This window comes from Euleptes europaea, chromosome 8, assembly GCF_029931775.1.
Source record: "Euleptes europaea isolate rEulEur1 chromosome 8, rEulEur1.hap1, whole genome shotgun sequence".
NCBI lineage: Eukaryota > Metazoa > Chordata > Lepidosauria > Squamata > Sphaerodactylidae > Euleptes > Euleptes europaea.
Window position 1 is genome coordinate 33,140,343 of NC_079319.1, and position 16,979 is coordinate 33,157,321.

A 16,979-nucleotide genomic window follows, 5' to 3' on the forward strand; every position below is an offset into this window, starting at 1 on the left:
TTCATAAGTGTGGAGACCTATTAGCCAGGAGGAATGTGTAGAAGTCTTAGTTTAAAATGGGAAATTGTCTGTGCTCCATTGCCTTTCAGTAATTTGGCACCTTAAGAAAAGAAATACAGAATAATTGCTGCATTCCAGCTTTCATACGTGGCCCATCTAACCTGCAGAAGAAAATGGCAGCAGTGAACTGGAAACTGGAAAAGTAAATATAAGCAGCTGGGTATTTAAAAATTATTATTGTATGATTTTCAGGAATAATGTACTTGGATTGGCCCAAGATTTCTCTCTTATTTCCATTTATTGAGGATCTGTAGTTTCTGCTGCCCTGTTTTCCATCCATCCTTTACCACAACTCAGCATTGATTCAACCACCACATGGGTCAGGGGGGAATAGGAATCACTTCAGCCCTTATTATTCTCCCTTAAAGAGCAAAACCATCAATTCATATTTTGACCTTGCACAGAACCTAACATTCAAATGAAAACTGATGTACGGGGCTTGCTTAAGAGGCCTGTGAGCTGTAAGGAGCCAGTAATGGAATCCTACTCTTTCATGTGTAAGTCTGTGTTGCCCTAAAGGGTGGTAGCATTTCACCATTCTTTATGAATGGAAAGGATTGGGGTAGTGGTGGAATTGACTGGAGATGGGAAAGGATTTTCAGGCCTCTTTTATGATATTTAGAATTAAAGTTTACAGTGCATTGGGAGGTGCTTAGAGCTTTTTAAAGTGCTTTGATGTTTTTAAGAACTAAAGGCAAAGATCATGTTCTGTAGAGACCACAACTCACCTCTCCATGTCATGCATAGGAGCCTGATTTGGATTGGGAGTTGCCTGTTCCAGGGGTGCTTTTTAAAAAAAAGTGTCTCTGTGTATTTAAGGATGGGCATCTGATGGTAAACTAACAGTGCATTCCTAAGGAGAGTTACTCCAGTCTAAGCCCATTGAAATGAATGGGCTTAGACTGGAGTAACTCTCTTTAGGAATGCACTGCAAATTACAACTTCCAGGCAAATTTTCAGAAATAAAAGTAGCTTGCATTGCTTAGATGGAAATAGATAGGTTTTTATTTGGTTTAAACTGTGTTCTCCTTGGGCTTAACTACTACTATTACCACCACCACCACCACCACCACCACCACTACTACATATTATGCAGCAATAAAGTAGGTGGCTCCTATCAGCCATGCAAGCAGCAAAACCAGACCCTATCCAAAGATTAGGTATGGGTTTCTACATAATCACGGGACTCCCTGGGTAGGTAGAAAAATAAAATGTTATATATTAAATGAAATAAAAAGGTGGTCTGACCATATTTTAGGAACATAGGTAAAGTAAAGATAAAGGTAAATTTATTTGTATATGGCCCTAGGCCTTTACAAAACATTGTCAACAAATATAACACATTATAATGTAGATAAACATGGTAAAATAACAGAATCTATAAAAGAATTTACAATAATATGAACAACGATAAATATTAATAAAGCAATATGTTTGCCATCCACAAATAAAATCATTTTTGGAAATCTGCTTTTGAAGTATCAGCATGGGCATTTGTTTTCCTTGCTGCCAAGACATACAATGATGTTCTATGGGATATATACTGATCAGAATCTGATAGCAAGAATATGACTTTCTCCTTCTCAGAATGGAAATTTATACTAGATAATATCTCATCAAGAAACTTAATCCTAGGCTGCACATAAAGTGGGCAGTCAAATATGTAATGGAGTAAATCCTCCCACACTCGCATGTCACAGTTATATAGGCATTGGTCCTTAGGAAACATACAATGCTGAGGTCAGTTAAAGCAAAGCAAGCAGTAGGAGGTGGTGAAAGGGAATATTTGAATGTGTGTGTAAGTGCAGAAATGTTCAAATTGTTTATCCCCCTTTGTGACCCCCCATTTTTAATTTCCATCATCAAGAGAGTTGATATTCTGGGTGAATAAAGATCTAATGAGTAAATCTTCAGATTAATCAGCATGGATGAGATGCTATAAGCAGGAACTGTATAATTTTTATCATAGGACAGTGATGGCGAACGTTTTAGAGACCGAGTGCCCAAACTGCAACCCAAAACCCACTTATTTATCGCCAAGTGCCAATACGGCAATTTAACCTGAATACTGAGGTTTTAGTTTAGAAAAAACAACTCATACATTCACATAATTTGTGTTAAAAGAAAAACACAATAACAGAGCTTTCAGTGATACAAACAACTTTTTATTGAAAGGTAAAAGTTTTGCATTTGGCATGCATCTCTCCAGGACTTGTCCTCTGCTCAGCCACCGGACATTATTGTACATAAGTAAACAATTATACTGTGCCTGAACCTCCTCAAGAAGTGCTTGAAACTGTTGACAATTCAGAGCAAGAGCCATGATGTAATTCACCATTTTTGTGACATCTTTGAGGACATCGTCAATTTTTTTGAACAATTAATGTGATTTTTGCTGTTGTGTGCATGCTGATAATTTGTCTACCCTTGGCTCATACTTTGTAAGTTTGAGAGCAACACATGCAGCACTCAGGTAATCTGTTAGCCTGTTTCTGGTGTCAGATTTGATATAATTCAAAGCTGAAAACAGCTGCTCACAAGCATAAGATGATCCAAACAAAGTAAGGAAAGCAATCCCAAGTGCTTTCATTGACTTAAAATTATTTGGCAGAGAATTCCACACTTTAAGGATTTTATTTTCAGAACTAACTGTGCTGTCCTTTGGCATCCCTTCTATCTTCTCAAGTGTTTCACGCAGGTCATAGAATTTATTTTTCCAGATAGAGTTTTCTTGAAATTCTATTAGCTCCATTTCCAGATTTTCTAAATCTAACCAGTGTAGGCAGGAAAGATCAAGTTCTTCAAATTTGGCTTTATCTGGAGAAGAAAACACAGGGTTGTCTCCATCTTAAGGAACTGTAATCTGTTACTAAAATTCACCTCTGCAGCTGCTACAATACTAGAAAATTCCTTGTAGATTTCCTGATGGCTTGTAGGATTGTCTGCAAATGTTGTACAATTTTCTAAATGCTTTTTTAGATGGGCGGGGCCCCAGACAAACTGAAGATGGGCGCGGCCCCGACAAACAGCTGAGCTGCCCTGAATGTTTGAGTGTTTGAGCAGGGTATTCCTCAAGCCTTTGAAATATCTAGATGGAAAGAACTGGGTCAGGGGAATTTTCCTAATTGGTTGTATTCCTTTGCTGTTGCTGCTATGATAACAACTATTTATATACTTATTATAACATTTATACCCTGCATTTCCTCATAGTTCAAGGCAGTTTACAATTACTACTACTACTACTATCACCACCGCCACTACTACTCAAAAGACATGAAGAGGAATACTGTTGAGGTTAGGAGGCTGAATGTTTCTATGCTGGGGTCAAGATTGTAGGAATGTCCTGGAGACTCAAGATGTGGCTTCACTTGGGCTGAAACTGTATTGGTATTTCTACGTGAAATTAGAGGGAGTTGGTTATCTAAAGCTGGGACAAGGGAGGTGACCGATGTAGCTGAGTGAAGCAAGAGCTTTGAACTTGAACAAATTTCTTTGGTTGAAATCCCACTCTTTGGGCTTCCAAAATCTAGGACAAGAATAAAAAAGCCAGCAAACGCCATGGATTTCTGTCTTTGGTGTAATTACTAGTGTATTACTACATTGCATGTGGTCTTTGTCTGAGAAGCTGATGCTGAGCTAGCCTGTTGTGTGAGAGCTGTCTCTGGTGCTGAAAATCTCTGCAGGTTTTCCTGCAGCTGCAAAGCAGATCAGAACACTTGCTGATATTCCTCATAAAAAGCTTGCCTCACCACAGCAGTGACTGAAGTTTGGAAGGAATTGATGAGTCAGAACATATGTTTCGGTTCTACTTCATTTTACCATTAGTAATCTTTGTTAGAATAAGCAAAAGCTACCTTCTCTTGGTGCCCGTACCTATGTTGGAAGCTAGTTCTACAGCCCCTCTTAATCCGTCTGGCTGTACAGCATTAAGACTGTTTACCCCCCAAACTTAGTTGTATTAGGAACATGAGATAAATTGCATGGAGAAGGGATAGACTCCAAGCACTGAAACATGCTTCTGACTTCAGGTACCACTTTATACTTTCTGTAAAGCTATAAGCCAATCTCTGATCCTCTATCTACATTTTCTCTCCCCCAATATTTTTTTAAAAGCCAAGCTTAGTGGGTTGGGGAAAGGTGATTACATAACATGAAGCTGCCTTATACTGAATCACACCATTGGCCCATCAAAATCAGTATTGTCTACTCAGAATGGCATTGGGTCTCCTGGGTCTCAGGCAGAAGTCTTTCACATCACCTCCTACCTGGTAGAGATGCTGGGGATTGAACCAGGGACTTTCTGCACACCAAGTCGATACTCTCCTACTGAGCCACAGTCCCTCCTGAAGCAAATTCACATGGAAAATGGGAAAGAGGAGATTTTATTTATAGATGAATTAAAGAGAACGTGTAAATACCTACTTGTCTTTTAGATTCATCCTTCTGTCCTTGGTACCATCAAGTTTGTTTCTCATAGATTAGTCCTTCCCTGTTGCTGACAGGCAGTCCTACTATGATGTTATATAGGGTGCTTATCTCAGATGGTAGATCTCAAATTCCATTGGAAGACAGAGATGACCTGTGGAGCACCCACACAGCCATGGCATACTCCTTCGAGTGCCCCACTCAGTCATATGAAGCTTCCATTAGAAAGCTTTCTGCAGAATTTTGGCCTCTATGAATGAGTGTGTATGTGTGTTTGAGTGTGTGTGTGTGTGTCAATTCGACTTTCTGCCCAGGGCTCTAAAATGTCTTGATCAGCCTGCTGTCAGTCTGGAATTTGGAAGGTTAATTTCTTTCTCGGTAGGTTCCTTTCTCCAACAGGGCCATCTTTGCAGACAGTCAAGGCTGAAATTTTACACACCAGTAGACATGTCTGCAATAAGTCTGTTTCTCATTCACACTTCCCTTCACCTTCTCTGTACAGGCTTGTCTGGTAAGCCCAGGGCATCCTGCATAAGTGAGAAGACTCCTTAAGTAAGTTCACAAGGCATACATTATTTCTATGGAAGAAACTAACCCCTCAGTTGATGTTCTCTTTCATCTTCTTTTCAGAGGAGAAGGAAATAGCAGGAAACAGCTGCTTCAAAATTGCATTGTCTCCTGGCTTCCCATTCAGAAGAGATCACTTCAAGTTTTTCCTAGTTTGGGAGATCAGTCACTTCCAAATCCATTTCTCTAGTTACAAACTAGTTGCTGGGGAAATATGGCTATTTAATTAACTGATAATTTATTACAGAAACCAGCATTCTTGCTTGTGAGGTTAGCTGAATTTTCTTGGTCTGAATATTGCCAAGCAAATGGGGATAGAAGTGTGTGGAGCTGTAGATATGCAACATAATGCATTCATACAAGGCCCAGTCATTCTCCACAGTTCTCTACTCTGTAACCAGGGTTTGTAATGAAATGAAAGGGCAGTGTGATGTCTTCACACTTTTCATACATGCCGTATATAACATTGCCTTTTGTTCTGAGGGGTTTCTCCTCAAGGGATATAGAAAGGGCAACTTGAGCTTTTAAAGGGAGGGTTTCTTTCCCTGTAGTTTGCTGCACAGATCATGAATTTCCATATTTGAAATGAAAATGCAGCAGAATTCCAGAGCACCTCATTAAGTTGTCAGGCACATATGAAGTTGCCAGTCCCTAGAGAGAGCATGGAGGAAGTTATCTGAGTACCACAGAGATTTCCATCACCAAAAACTGGGCTCCAAGAAATTACATGACAATCAATGTCATGTCAAACCCTTGGCGTGCCAGTTATTTCAGGGAGCAGTTATCCAGCCCTCTATTGAACACTTAGGGCCACATGAACTGTACCGTGAATTTGCACACACACAAAAAGGAGATTAAACTTCAGAATTTGACGTTAGAATTGCCTCTTTTATCATGTTCCCTGCCATTGATTCCCAAGAGGTGAGAGGCTATACAAATGTGTTGTTGGTGTTGATATACATGTATGCATGTCTCTGTTTTTGTGTACGTTGCTGCCTGATGTTCATAGAAGTCTATCTTTTAAAATCCTATTTCAAATGGAGCAATATGTCTTTAAACCACCAAATACTTGGTCAGTACATTTAAGATGACAAATTCTGTAGACATCGTACATATTGCATTCTTCAACTGGAGAAGTCAGAGAACTGAGAAATCTAGTGACTTATCCTGGATGTTTCTTTGTATTTGTTATTATTAGTTTCTGGGAAATAAGAAGTTCAGAAAACCAGAAGCATTTGATTGACTGGCTTGAAACAAACGTAGGGATAATGTAGTTAATACAGGAAATGTGGATCAGATTTAGAATTGGATAGCTCCCTTGTTTTCAAGTGATGGGATTCTTGGTTCAGGTCTTGTGGTTTATCCAGCTAAGGGGGGAGCTGAAGCCCGCACCGTTGAAAATATAGCACATCAACTTGACCACTTTGGAAACAGAATACAGGGTCAGATGGACCCTTGATTTCATTCAGCATAGGCTACCCTTATTTATTCATTAATTTTTTGAGTAGAATTTCTATAATAATTAACTCAATGTGGTGAATAAAATAGCATTAAAACAATATACATATTATAAAGTACAGGGGCACAAACATACTCAGATTCCTGCATTCATGGTCTGAGGCACACTCAGAATGCTCAGATAAAAATCAGAGGAGCAGAGAAATCGCTACATTAAATACACAGATTTACAGTATCATGGTACTACATGAGTCAATTTGGATAATCAAGAACTTCAGATAACTGGGGAAGGATATTAAGATTTTTGACTACAATAACAACTCTATTTAATTCTTTAAAATCAGCCTCGGCAAAAAAAAGATCCTATTGTGATAGGTACTGTAGAAAATCAAAATAAACATGTGCTTTCCATCAAACTATTCCTCATTATCTCAAGGAATGATATCAACTTATTTCACAGCTTGTGGCAATTCAAAACAGCAGGAGAGAGAGACACCCACATGGAGAACATAGATTTGTTTTTTGTTTTTTGTTTTTTTGCTGGGGTGATGTCAGAATAGGAAAAGACCTAGAGGCCTACAGAACTGTATGTATTGATCTGTTTCAGGTAGAATTGTTCAATTAGGCTGGAAAGAGGGTTTTTTGGCCCCTTCCATTAATATTTAATAGTAATTGAATAACTTAGTCCCCAAATGATCTAGTGTTTTCTAATCCCAAGTGTTCATGCTATAATTTGTAGTCTTACGGTTAGTCACTGTTACTTCTAGGCTATTTCTATTATCAATTAACAATGTCCTTTTTAATAATTACTAGGTGGCCTGGCCATTTGTGCCCAGCAGAGCAGCCGAGTGACATTCCTTGGGCCTCTGAGTGGCACAGACCCATGGCATCGTCTCCTCCCCAGCCTGGCCAAACAGTAGGGTGGCCAACCTCCAGGTAGAAGCTGGAGATCTCTTGCTATTACAACTGATCTCCAGCTGATGGAGATCAATTCACCTGGAGAAAATGGCTGCTTTGCCAGTTGGACTCTGTGGCACTGAAGTCCATCCCTCTTCAAACCCCATCCTTCTCAGGCTCCGCCCCAAAAACCTTCCGCTGGTGGTGAAGAGGGGCCTACCAACCAGGCACAGCCTGGAGTGGCCAGGGCTGAGCTCAGGCAGGCGGACCATGGGGAGTGAGTCTTCCCTCTGGGGTCTTGCCATACTGCTGAGCTCATGGCTTCATAACTTGTTTCAGGAATCATGCCTTGACTGAACACATCCAATCCCTGCATGCTATGTGGATTGGGATTGCTATGCTTATCCAAAAGGTCTGCAAGGAAGGACTATGATCCCACTGTGCATAGTTGATATCGTGAGGCTGATGTGGGGTATCCCAGAAAGAAAAAGGGGTGTTCATTTTCTAGGGATGCTTCCTTATGCCTCCCATGTAAAGGTAGAAAAATACCAGTCAGGCATGTCCTGATACTTATAAAATGGTCCCAGCTCTCTTTTTGTCGTTATATTTTTAACATGACTTTGATTGTAGCTGATTAAGATAGTCCTCTGAATTTCATTTGCCATGGCTGTTTAACATTAATAGCTTGAGTGAAACTAAGTATATGTTTGCCATTTTTTTACATATATTCTTTATGTTGTATTATCGGAATTTTAGTTTAAAAGCTTTTTCACAACCATGGTTTCTATGCAAGGAAGGAGGGAAAAAAGCTCTTTCAGTTTCAGTAGAACTGAAGCATTTTGGCCCTAATTCTTCTTTAAGCACTCCCATTATATCAAAATATCTATCTTAAAGTTGGATTTCTTATACAAACCTGCAATTTTGTTCCATACATCCAGATATTTTAGTGATTATTATATTGATGGGGGTTTTCCCCTCCAGAATTAGTCAAGGAACTGAAATAACCTTTAAAACATTATTCTGCTAACTTCTACAGTCCAGTATGGCTAAAAAGATGATATCCTTTAATGCAATTTTTGCAGAGTTATTCTCAGAAGAGAGTACTTCTGCATAGGATTTCACTATTTATTTAAGACCCAATTAAGAATACATTGGGGTAGATTCTACCCCTATCCTACCACTCCACTAAGCAAAGTTTATTTATTTATTTAAATATTTTATCCCACCTTTCCTTTTGGCTCAAGCCTTCCTTCAATCCATTGGAGGAAGAGCCACATAAATTTGAGGAAGACTTCTTAGGCTGGAGGAAGGCTAATTGAAACATGGTTGGATCCACCACACTGAATCTAGAAAGTCTGCAGTTCTGGGATCCAAGAATTCAAGCTGTGGTCCTGGAGATGTGCACAGATAGATTTATGTCAGTTATATAGATAAATTAATTGATGAATGAAGTAAGAATGCTGATAATGAATTTCCTCACATTTATTTTAATTAACAACCCTAATTTAGGCTATTGCTTCTCTTTGTTTATGATCTGAGCAATATATTTTTATTACAAAAATGATTTTTTTAAAAAAAACGAAAGAGTAGTGAGTAGCAGAGGAGAAGCTACAGTTAAAGGAGTGTCTGGCAAAGCACAATTGATGTGATGATGCTATACATATGGATGTATGTAGGAAGGCATGCATCAATAAGGAGAATCTTGATTTTCAACAGGGTAGTGACTATTGAAGTACTTCCATGCAACAGGGACACTCGCAGCTAATTATTAGCCAACTAATATCATGGCAGCAGCTGGCCCTTGGGCGAGGCACTTCTGAATGTCTCTGACACAATACAATCCTCATTACTGTAACATCCTGAATATTATTGATCTGCACAGGGATATAGAACATGTACAGCATGTTAATATTTGGGCTATTACAATATACAGGCTTACTGGTGAAACAAGTAAAGTATTTTTTGTTAAACAGCTAGCATGGCATAGATTTCTTCATCATGTTTCCTGCGGTTGCTTGGGAATTAAATGAGGGGAATCAGGCCTTTCAGTGTTGCGATCCTCATTTGCTCCCATTGCCTTTACTTTTTTCATGGATTGTATCCAGAGATACTACTTGGGTGTGTATGGGTGCCATTTTGCTACTTAATACTAGGGCTGCCTTGTAACCAGGCCTCATCTTACAGCCCTGTTCAAAAGCCAAGAAGAATAGAAGCTGTGATTAGGAATGAAAACATTTGCCCATTATGATGTGGAAGACAAGGGTGGGGGTGAAGAAGGAAGAGATGCAGGTGGATAAGTCTGCATTGTCCTGTAATAGGCTCAGCCCCCAACACCCATTCATGCTCCAGATGCCCTGCCCTAACCATTCAGAGTGAGAACAATGTGATAGAAAAAGTGTTACCCTCACTGTGAATTGGCTTTGTTTGCTTCAGTGACATAAATCAAGACGTCAAATATGATTATATGTATTTATTAGTTATTTAATTCATTTATACCCTACCTTTCTTCTCAATGGGGATCCAAAGCTGCTTACATCATTCTCCTCTCCTCCATTTTATCCTCACAACAACCCTATGAGGTAGGTTAGCTGAGAGACTGTGACTGACTCAAGTGCTTTCACACATCCTGAGTAATGCACTTTCAATCCACTTTCAATTCACTTTGTAGCTGGATTTTACTGTGTGAAACAGCAAAACCCAGTTGCAAACGATGGTTAAAGTGCATTGAAAGTGGATTGAAAGTGCATTATTCAGGATGTGTGAAAGCGCCCCTTAGGGTCACCCAGCGAGCTTCCATGGCATGATCTGCTGCTCCTTCTCATGGATTATTCAGTAGGGTGCATCAAAGGTTCCAGTCTGTCTTGCATTTTATATATTTATTTAATTATATTTGTCTCCCCCGGCCCTCAAAAGCGGGGCTCACATCATCACTTTCTGTAAATGATCTGTGATTGGCTGGGACCATGTTGTGAATTGGGAATAAGCTTTAACCATGGGAAGAAAGCATATCCTTTATTGATAAGATGACTTAAGATGACCATTTATTAACAAATGCTGATAGGAGGCATTTTAGCAACTTCATTTGATTCGGTTGTATTCAGTGAAACTATAATGGCATTTCTTGCTATTGACTGTCAGTGCATTTGGGATTTAGGACCCAAAGGTTCATTTTTCCTCCAATAAAAATGATCATCGACCCAATAGTGGTTTCAGTGCATTTGGGATTTAGGACCCAAAGGTTCATTTTTCCTCCAATAAAATGATCATCGACCCAATAGTGGTTTCACCTGAAAAATATGATTGCACTTACTGTGAATTTAGCCTCACATACTCAAAAGATAGAGAAGAACAGAAATTCCTTTATGAGGTTACCAACCCAGCTTTTGCTCAATGGAAACTTAACCTCATGAGACTACTAGCATCGACCTGTGCTGGTTTCTCCCTTCCTTTGCTGCTTCAGTTGTAAATCCTAGGCAGGTAAATAGACACTTTGAGACAAGGTTCATGGCAACTGACCCTGCATTTATCAGTTCTGTCTTTCCACAAAGTATGAAGAAGGGGCACTTGTTTCTCTCCTATCATGTGTAATGTAGAAATGGAAGAAAGGCTGTATTACTGGCTAAACTACAGATTCATTCAAAATGCCAATCTGAAAACAGGAGAAATCACATGCAAAAACATCCTTAGTGTAATGACTGTACTGCAGGGGATCAGAACTGATTTAGGAGGTTCCATGGTGTAATCAGTCCAATGCAAGTCAGAATCCCATCCAGACTTGAATGCAGCAATACAGGGGAAGTCATGAGAAAAGAAAATATAAGGGAATGCCTTTTGCACATGGTCTTTACATTTTAAAACATTGAGGACTAGAAGCTTGATTCGTTTGTATGTTAAAATATGAGATTCTCAGCCATGTACATTCTTAGGAAAGACATGTTCATACTTTTCTGAACAAAGAAGTGTACAAACATGAAAAAATAATGCAGCAGATTTCAAATAAGTGGGGACCTAATTAGTTACCAGCATTGCCCTACAGAGTACTCAGTTTCCTCTGTTGCCTCTGTAGGCTGTGAAGGCTTAAATCTGAATGTAATAATAATGGCTAAGAGGAAAGAAACTGCTGCTGTAAATCATGAGAAAAAAAGATTCCTATTAAACCCAAGAACTTGAAAAAGACTGCAAGCTGTTATTAATATGAACTAGTTCAAAAAAGCCAATTAAAACAGTAACTCACTTCTGCTAAATAAATAAATAAATCCTGTCCAACATCAGATTTTATATGCAGCAAAAACAATTATATTACAGTCATGTTAAAATTCTCATTTCAGGTTGAAAACAAAGAATGTCAAAAAACTGTCTTGCTTAATTATTTACTCCCTCTTGTTTAATTATTGCAGAGACGGAGCTTAGAGTTCTGTGCAATTTGTTAGCTGCACAGAGTTGGGTAAGGATTGATGTGCTATCTGTTTTCTTCTTCATTGGTATTCTAGAGGTGCAGAGAAAGTAGTTAAAATCAGGATGGGATCCTATCTCAGGGTCCATGAGAGCTGTGATTTAAGCTAGCCGCTTGAATCTTGCAGCCCGACATGCAGAAAGCTGTACTGCTGTTTCGACCAAGCAAAAACAGAATACCAGGCTTCTAAATTTATAGCAAGCTTGGCCGATCCAGAGGTTTCATGTTATTTTCCAGTCTCGTGGCCTTCATGTTGTACCTTCCTCCCATTCCCTTCTGTGCTGAAGAGGGTTTTGAGACCTGAGAGCATACAGTCTGTGGTAGCGCACTGTGTGTGCATAGTGCTGTCAAGTCACAGCCAGCTTATGGTGACCCTAGGAAGGGGCTTTCAAGGCAAGTGAGAAGCAGAGGTGTTTTGCCATTGCCTTCTTCTGCAGGGAGCTCACTTGACTAAGCCATAGCATCAGCCCCTCAAATTCCTGGTCCAAACCTTGACTGAATCGGAAGACATTAGGGCAAGAAGATTAAAGGGTGGCAACTCAGCATCTGTGACTTATGTTCTTGAATTCTGAGGTACCATTGGCAGTATTAATGCAACTTGCCAATGGTAACTAATGTGACCCTACAGACTGTCATATACTTCAATCAATTTTATATTTCACAGACTTAATGCACATCACACATCCACCAGTTTGCCCAAGGTACTGGCGATGAACATTGATGATTCTTTGAAATTCCCTGAAAACTATGTGTTACTTTTCATTTAAATCAACATATTCCACCATTATAACCAACTGGCTATTTTAAAGTAGGTTGAACAGGTATAATATTAGACTAAGATAATCTAATACTAATTTACTGGTGGTCCCCGACCAAAGGAGTGTCTGGCTGGCCTCTACCAGGGCCAGGGCTTTTTCTGCCCCAGCCCCGGCATGGTGGAACAGTCTTTCTGATGAGACCAAGGCCCTGCAGGACCTTATGGAATTCCGCAGGGCCTGTAAAACAGAACTGTTCCACCAGGCATATGGTTGAGGCCAGCTGTGTGTGTGTTAAGTGCCGTCAAGTCGCTTCCGACTCATGGCGACCCTATGAATGAAAGTCCTCCAAAATGTCCTATCTTTGACAGCCTTGCTCAGATCTTGCAAATTGAAGGCTGTGGCTTCTTTTATTGAGTCAATCCATCTCTTGTTGGGTCTTCCTCTTTTCCTGCTGCCCTCAACTTTTCCTAGCATGACTGTCTTTTCCAGTGACTCTTGTCTTCTCATAATGTGACCAAAATACGATAGCTGCAGTTTAGTCATTTTAGCTTCTAGGGTCAGTTCAGGCTTGATTTGATCTATAACCCACTGATTTGTTTTTTTGGCTGTCCACAGAATCCGTAACACTCTCCTCCAACACCACATTTCAAAGGAATCTATTTTCTTCCTATCAGCTTTCTTCACTGTCCAGCTTTCACACCCATACATAGTAATAGGGAATACGATGGCATGAATTAATCTAGTCTTGGTGGCCAGTGACACATCCTTACACTTCAAAATATGAGGCCAGCTACAGTTGTATTATAAATGCTGGCCTCCCTATCCTTCCCACCTCTGCTGAACAACTACCTGCAGGCCATACTGTGGCCGTGTATTGCGATTCTATGCACCGTTAGGAATTAGAATTTGTGATTTTAATCTGTTTAGGGCTGTTTTATTGTATTGTTTTATCTTATTTTATTATTGATATTGTATATTTTGTAGATTATTTGAACCACTCTGAGTCTGGCTTGCTGGGGTAGAGCGGGTTATAAGTTTGACAAAATAAAAAAATAAAATATTGATTGATTTCTTAACCCCAGTTAAGAGCAAGAGCACTTTGCAGGACCACACACTATTCTTTCCCAGCATTCTCTTCTCTTTTCTTGGGCACAAATTGCCCTTAGCCTGGCCATGTCACACTGGCACTGATCTTCACCATGGCGAAAGCTAAACAGGGTTCCTTCTTACACAGGATTTGAAACCAGCTTCACATTTTTAGTGCTTTATGATTGATTCTAACTGCAAGTTGATACAATTGAGTCATCAGTTTACCAATAAAAACCAAATCTTGTGAGACAGCTTAATCACCTCATTAATTTATCCAATCAAAATTTTTATTTTACTATATGGCATTCCTGGGATTTTCAAATTAACACTTGATAAAGCGCACGTGTAATGAAACACATCACACACTTACCAAATGTCAAAACCCAAGGCGCTACTTAAATCTATAATTTTTATGGTGAAATCCTATTTGAATAATAGACACTTGCAAAATTACTACAATTATAGAAGGCTAATATAGATCCACATTTTAATGATCATTTTTCTCATGTTAACATTTAGTTGTTTGCCCTTCTTCCATTTCATTATTAGCACATTTGTCCTATGTGTTGATTTTTGTAAAAAAAAAGAAAGAAAAACTATTCCACACACTAATACCCTTAATGATGTTGCCTTTCATCGTGCAGATTGTAACTTCTTTCATAACTACTGTAGTGCTGAAATAAACCATTGTACATATTTAGAATCTAATGAAATTGCCCTATTTCATATTCAATCAGATGGTTTAGAATAGACAGTTTTAGCACATTTATATTTGAGAGGAACATCTGTAATTGGGGTATTCAGTGGGCTTGGGCTAGGCATGTGGACTCAGGAATTTACTAATTGCAATGCAACTTGATTCACCTTCCATTTGGAAATATCTTGTGTCAGTGTTAAGTGCTGTTAAGTCACTTTCGACTCACGGCAAGCCTATGAATCAATGTCCTCCAAAACATCCTGTTATGAACAGCCTTGCTCAGGTCTTGCTAACTGAGGGCCGTGGCTTCCTTTATGGAGTCAATCCCTCTCATGTTGGGTCTTCTACTTTTCCTGCTGCCTTTAACTTTTCCTAGCATGGTTGTCTTTTCCAGTGAATCCTGTCGTATCTTAATGTGACCAAAGTACAATAGCCTCAGTTCAGCATCTAGGGACAGTTCAGGCTTGATCTAGAACCCACTTATTTGTCCTATAGGTGATCCATGGTATCCGTAAAACTCTCCTCCAGCACCACATTTCAAAGGAATATACTTTCTTCCTGTCAGCTTTCTTCATTGTCCAACTTTCATACCCATACATAGTAATAAGGAATACTATGGCATGAATTATCTTAATCTTGGTTGCCAGTGACCCATCCTTACACTTAGGAATCTTTTCTAGCTCCTCCATGGCTGCCCTTCCCAGTCTCAATCTCCTTCTGATTTCTTGGTTGCAGTCTCTCTTTTGAAAGTACTCGAAATCTGAACTGAATAATCTATAGCATTCAAGGGTTGGCAGGAACCTTTAAATCATTCTAGCACCTTGCTGATTGATTCAATGTCCCAAGCAGTGGGAGGTAGGAGGGGCTGAGGCAGTGAAGGGAAGCAGTGACTCAGCATCAGGGACGAGATGTCACTGGAAATTTTCCTGCGAAGCAGTCATCTCATTTGCTGCATTGTGCTCAGCATTTCCACTGACTATTGTACCCTAACAATGGCTACGGGCAGGGCTTTCTGATCATATATAGTGATGCATTTGTTATCTGGGGCTCTACAAGACTAAGGAAGGGGGGGGAAAGCTTTTCTTATGCCCAATGACAGACAGGCAAAGCATGATTATGTATTGTTATTGATTAAGCCATTTATGTCCTGCATTTCATTTAACCAAAATGAGGATTGAGGCACAGAGGCTATAGCTTGGTAATCATCATCAGGTAATCAGAACAGTCTGTCTGCCCCCCCCCAAAAGGGACAGTATAAACTACTTCACTTGCATCTACTGGCAGACAGAGCAAGAGGAGGATGTGGTGGGGATAGAAGCACAGAGCTGCAGCTTGCTTCCAACAGTAAACACCACCCCTAGCAGATGAGGCATGAGAGATCAGTGATGAGGATCTTTCTTGAGAAGAGGCCAGTGGAGAGTCAGAATCTATGCTCTCTCAAAATCAGCAATATCATGCAAAAAACTCTTTTTCCCTGATGCAAATCCCCACTCCTACAGCTGTGTAGGATAAGAAGACACTCAGCCCTTCCCATTCACACATAAGAACACAGGGGGGTTATTTTCAACAAAAATCCTAAATTCCACACCATCCTGCCTCTTAGACCAGTTCTTGGACTTAGGTTCTTATCAGTGCATTCCTATGCAGAGTTTCTCCAGTTTAAGTCCACTGAAGTTAATGCGCTTAGATTCAAATAACTCTACATAGGACTGGACTGTATGTTTGGAATTAGCTGAATTGGGGGAATACTGCAGAAGGAAATGGAACAAAGTGATGTAAGACTTGGGAGGGGCTAGGGTTTAGCTCCTTTTGTTCCAGCATGGTTAAGAGCAGTGGTTTGGTGCAGTGGACTCTGATCTGGAGAACGGGGTTTGAGTCCCCACTCCTCCACATGAGCAGTGGAGGCTAATCTGGTGAACCGGGTTGGTTTCCCCACTCCTACACATAAGGCCAGCTGGGTGACTTTGGGCTGGTCACATTCTCTCAGCCCCGCCTACCTCACAGGGTGTCTGTTGTGGGTGGGAAGGGAAGGTGATTGTGAGCCGGTTTGATTTTCCCTGAAGTGGTAGAGAAAGTCGGCATATAAAAAAACCAACTTCTTCTTCTTTTACCTAGGTGCTCCAGGTTTTGTAAGGAAAAAAAGAAAAGAAAAAAATGGCCCACCACTCTTTCAGGGTCCTAGGAAAGGTATCTGACTTTGGTTTTTGCAAAACTCCTTAATAGGGATAGAAATGCAGATTTTGGCAAGCCTCAAACTCGCCTGAATATTTTAGAAATAGAGATTGAGAACCAGAGGCTCCCCCCGCCCCAGTTCATATGTGCTTGTGTGCATTGAGTTCATGTTTTCAATGGCCGTTCTCAAAAGTCCCATTACATGACACTGAAAATGAGAGGGCTTTCTAAAGCTAGTCATGATATGCCATGAGGGTCTTCTGATTAAGAAAAAGGCTGGAGATCTCAATGAGTTTGGCAGAGCCCCTGAGCACACCTAAAGTAGAATGAATTTAAACGTTCCCTTAGCAAATACCGTATATGTCTCAAACAGTTTTCTACAAGATGATCAGCAAATCTTTTC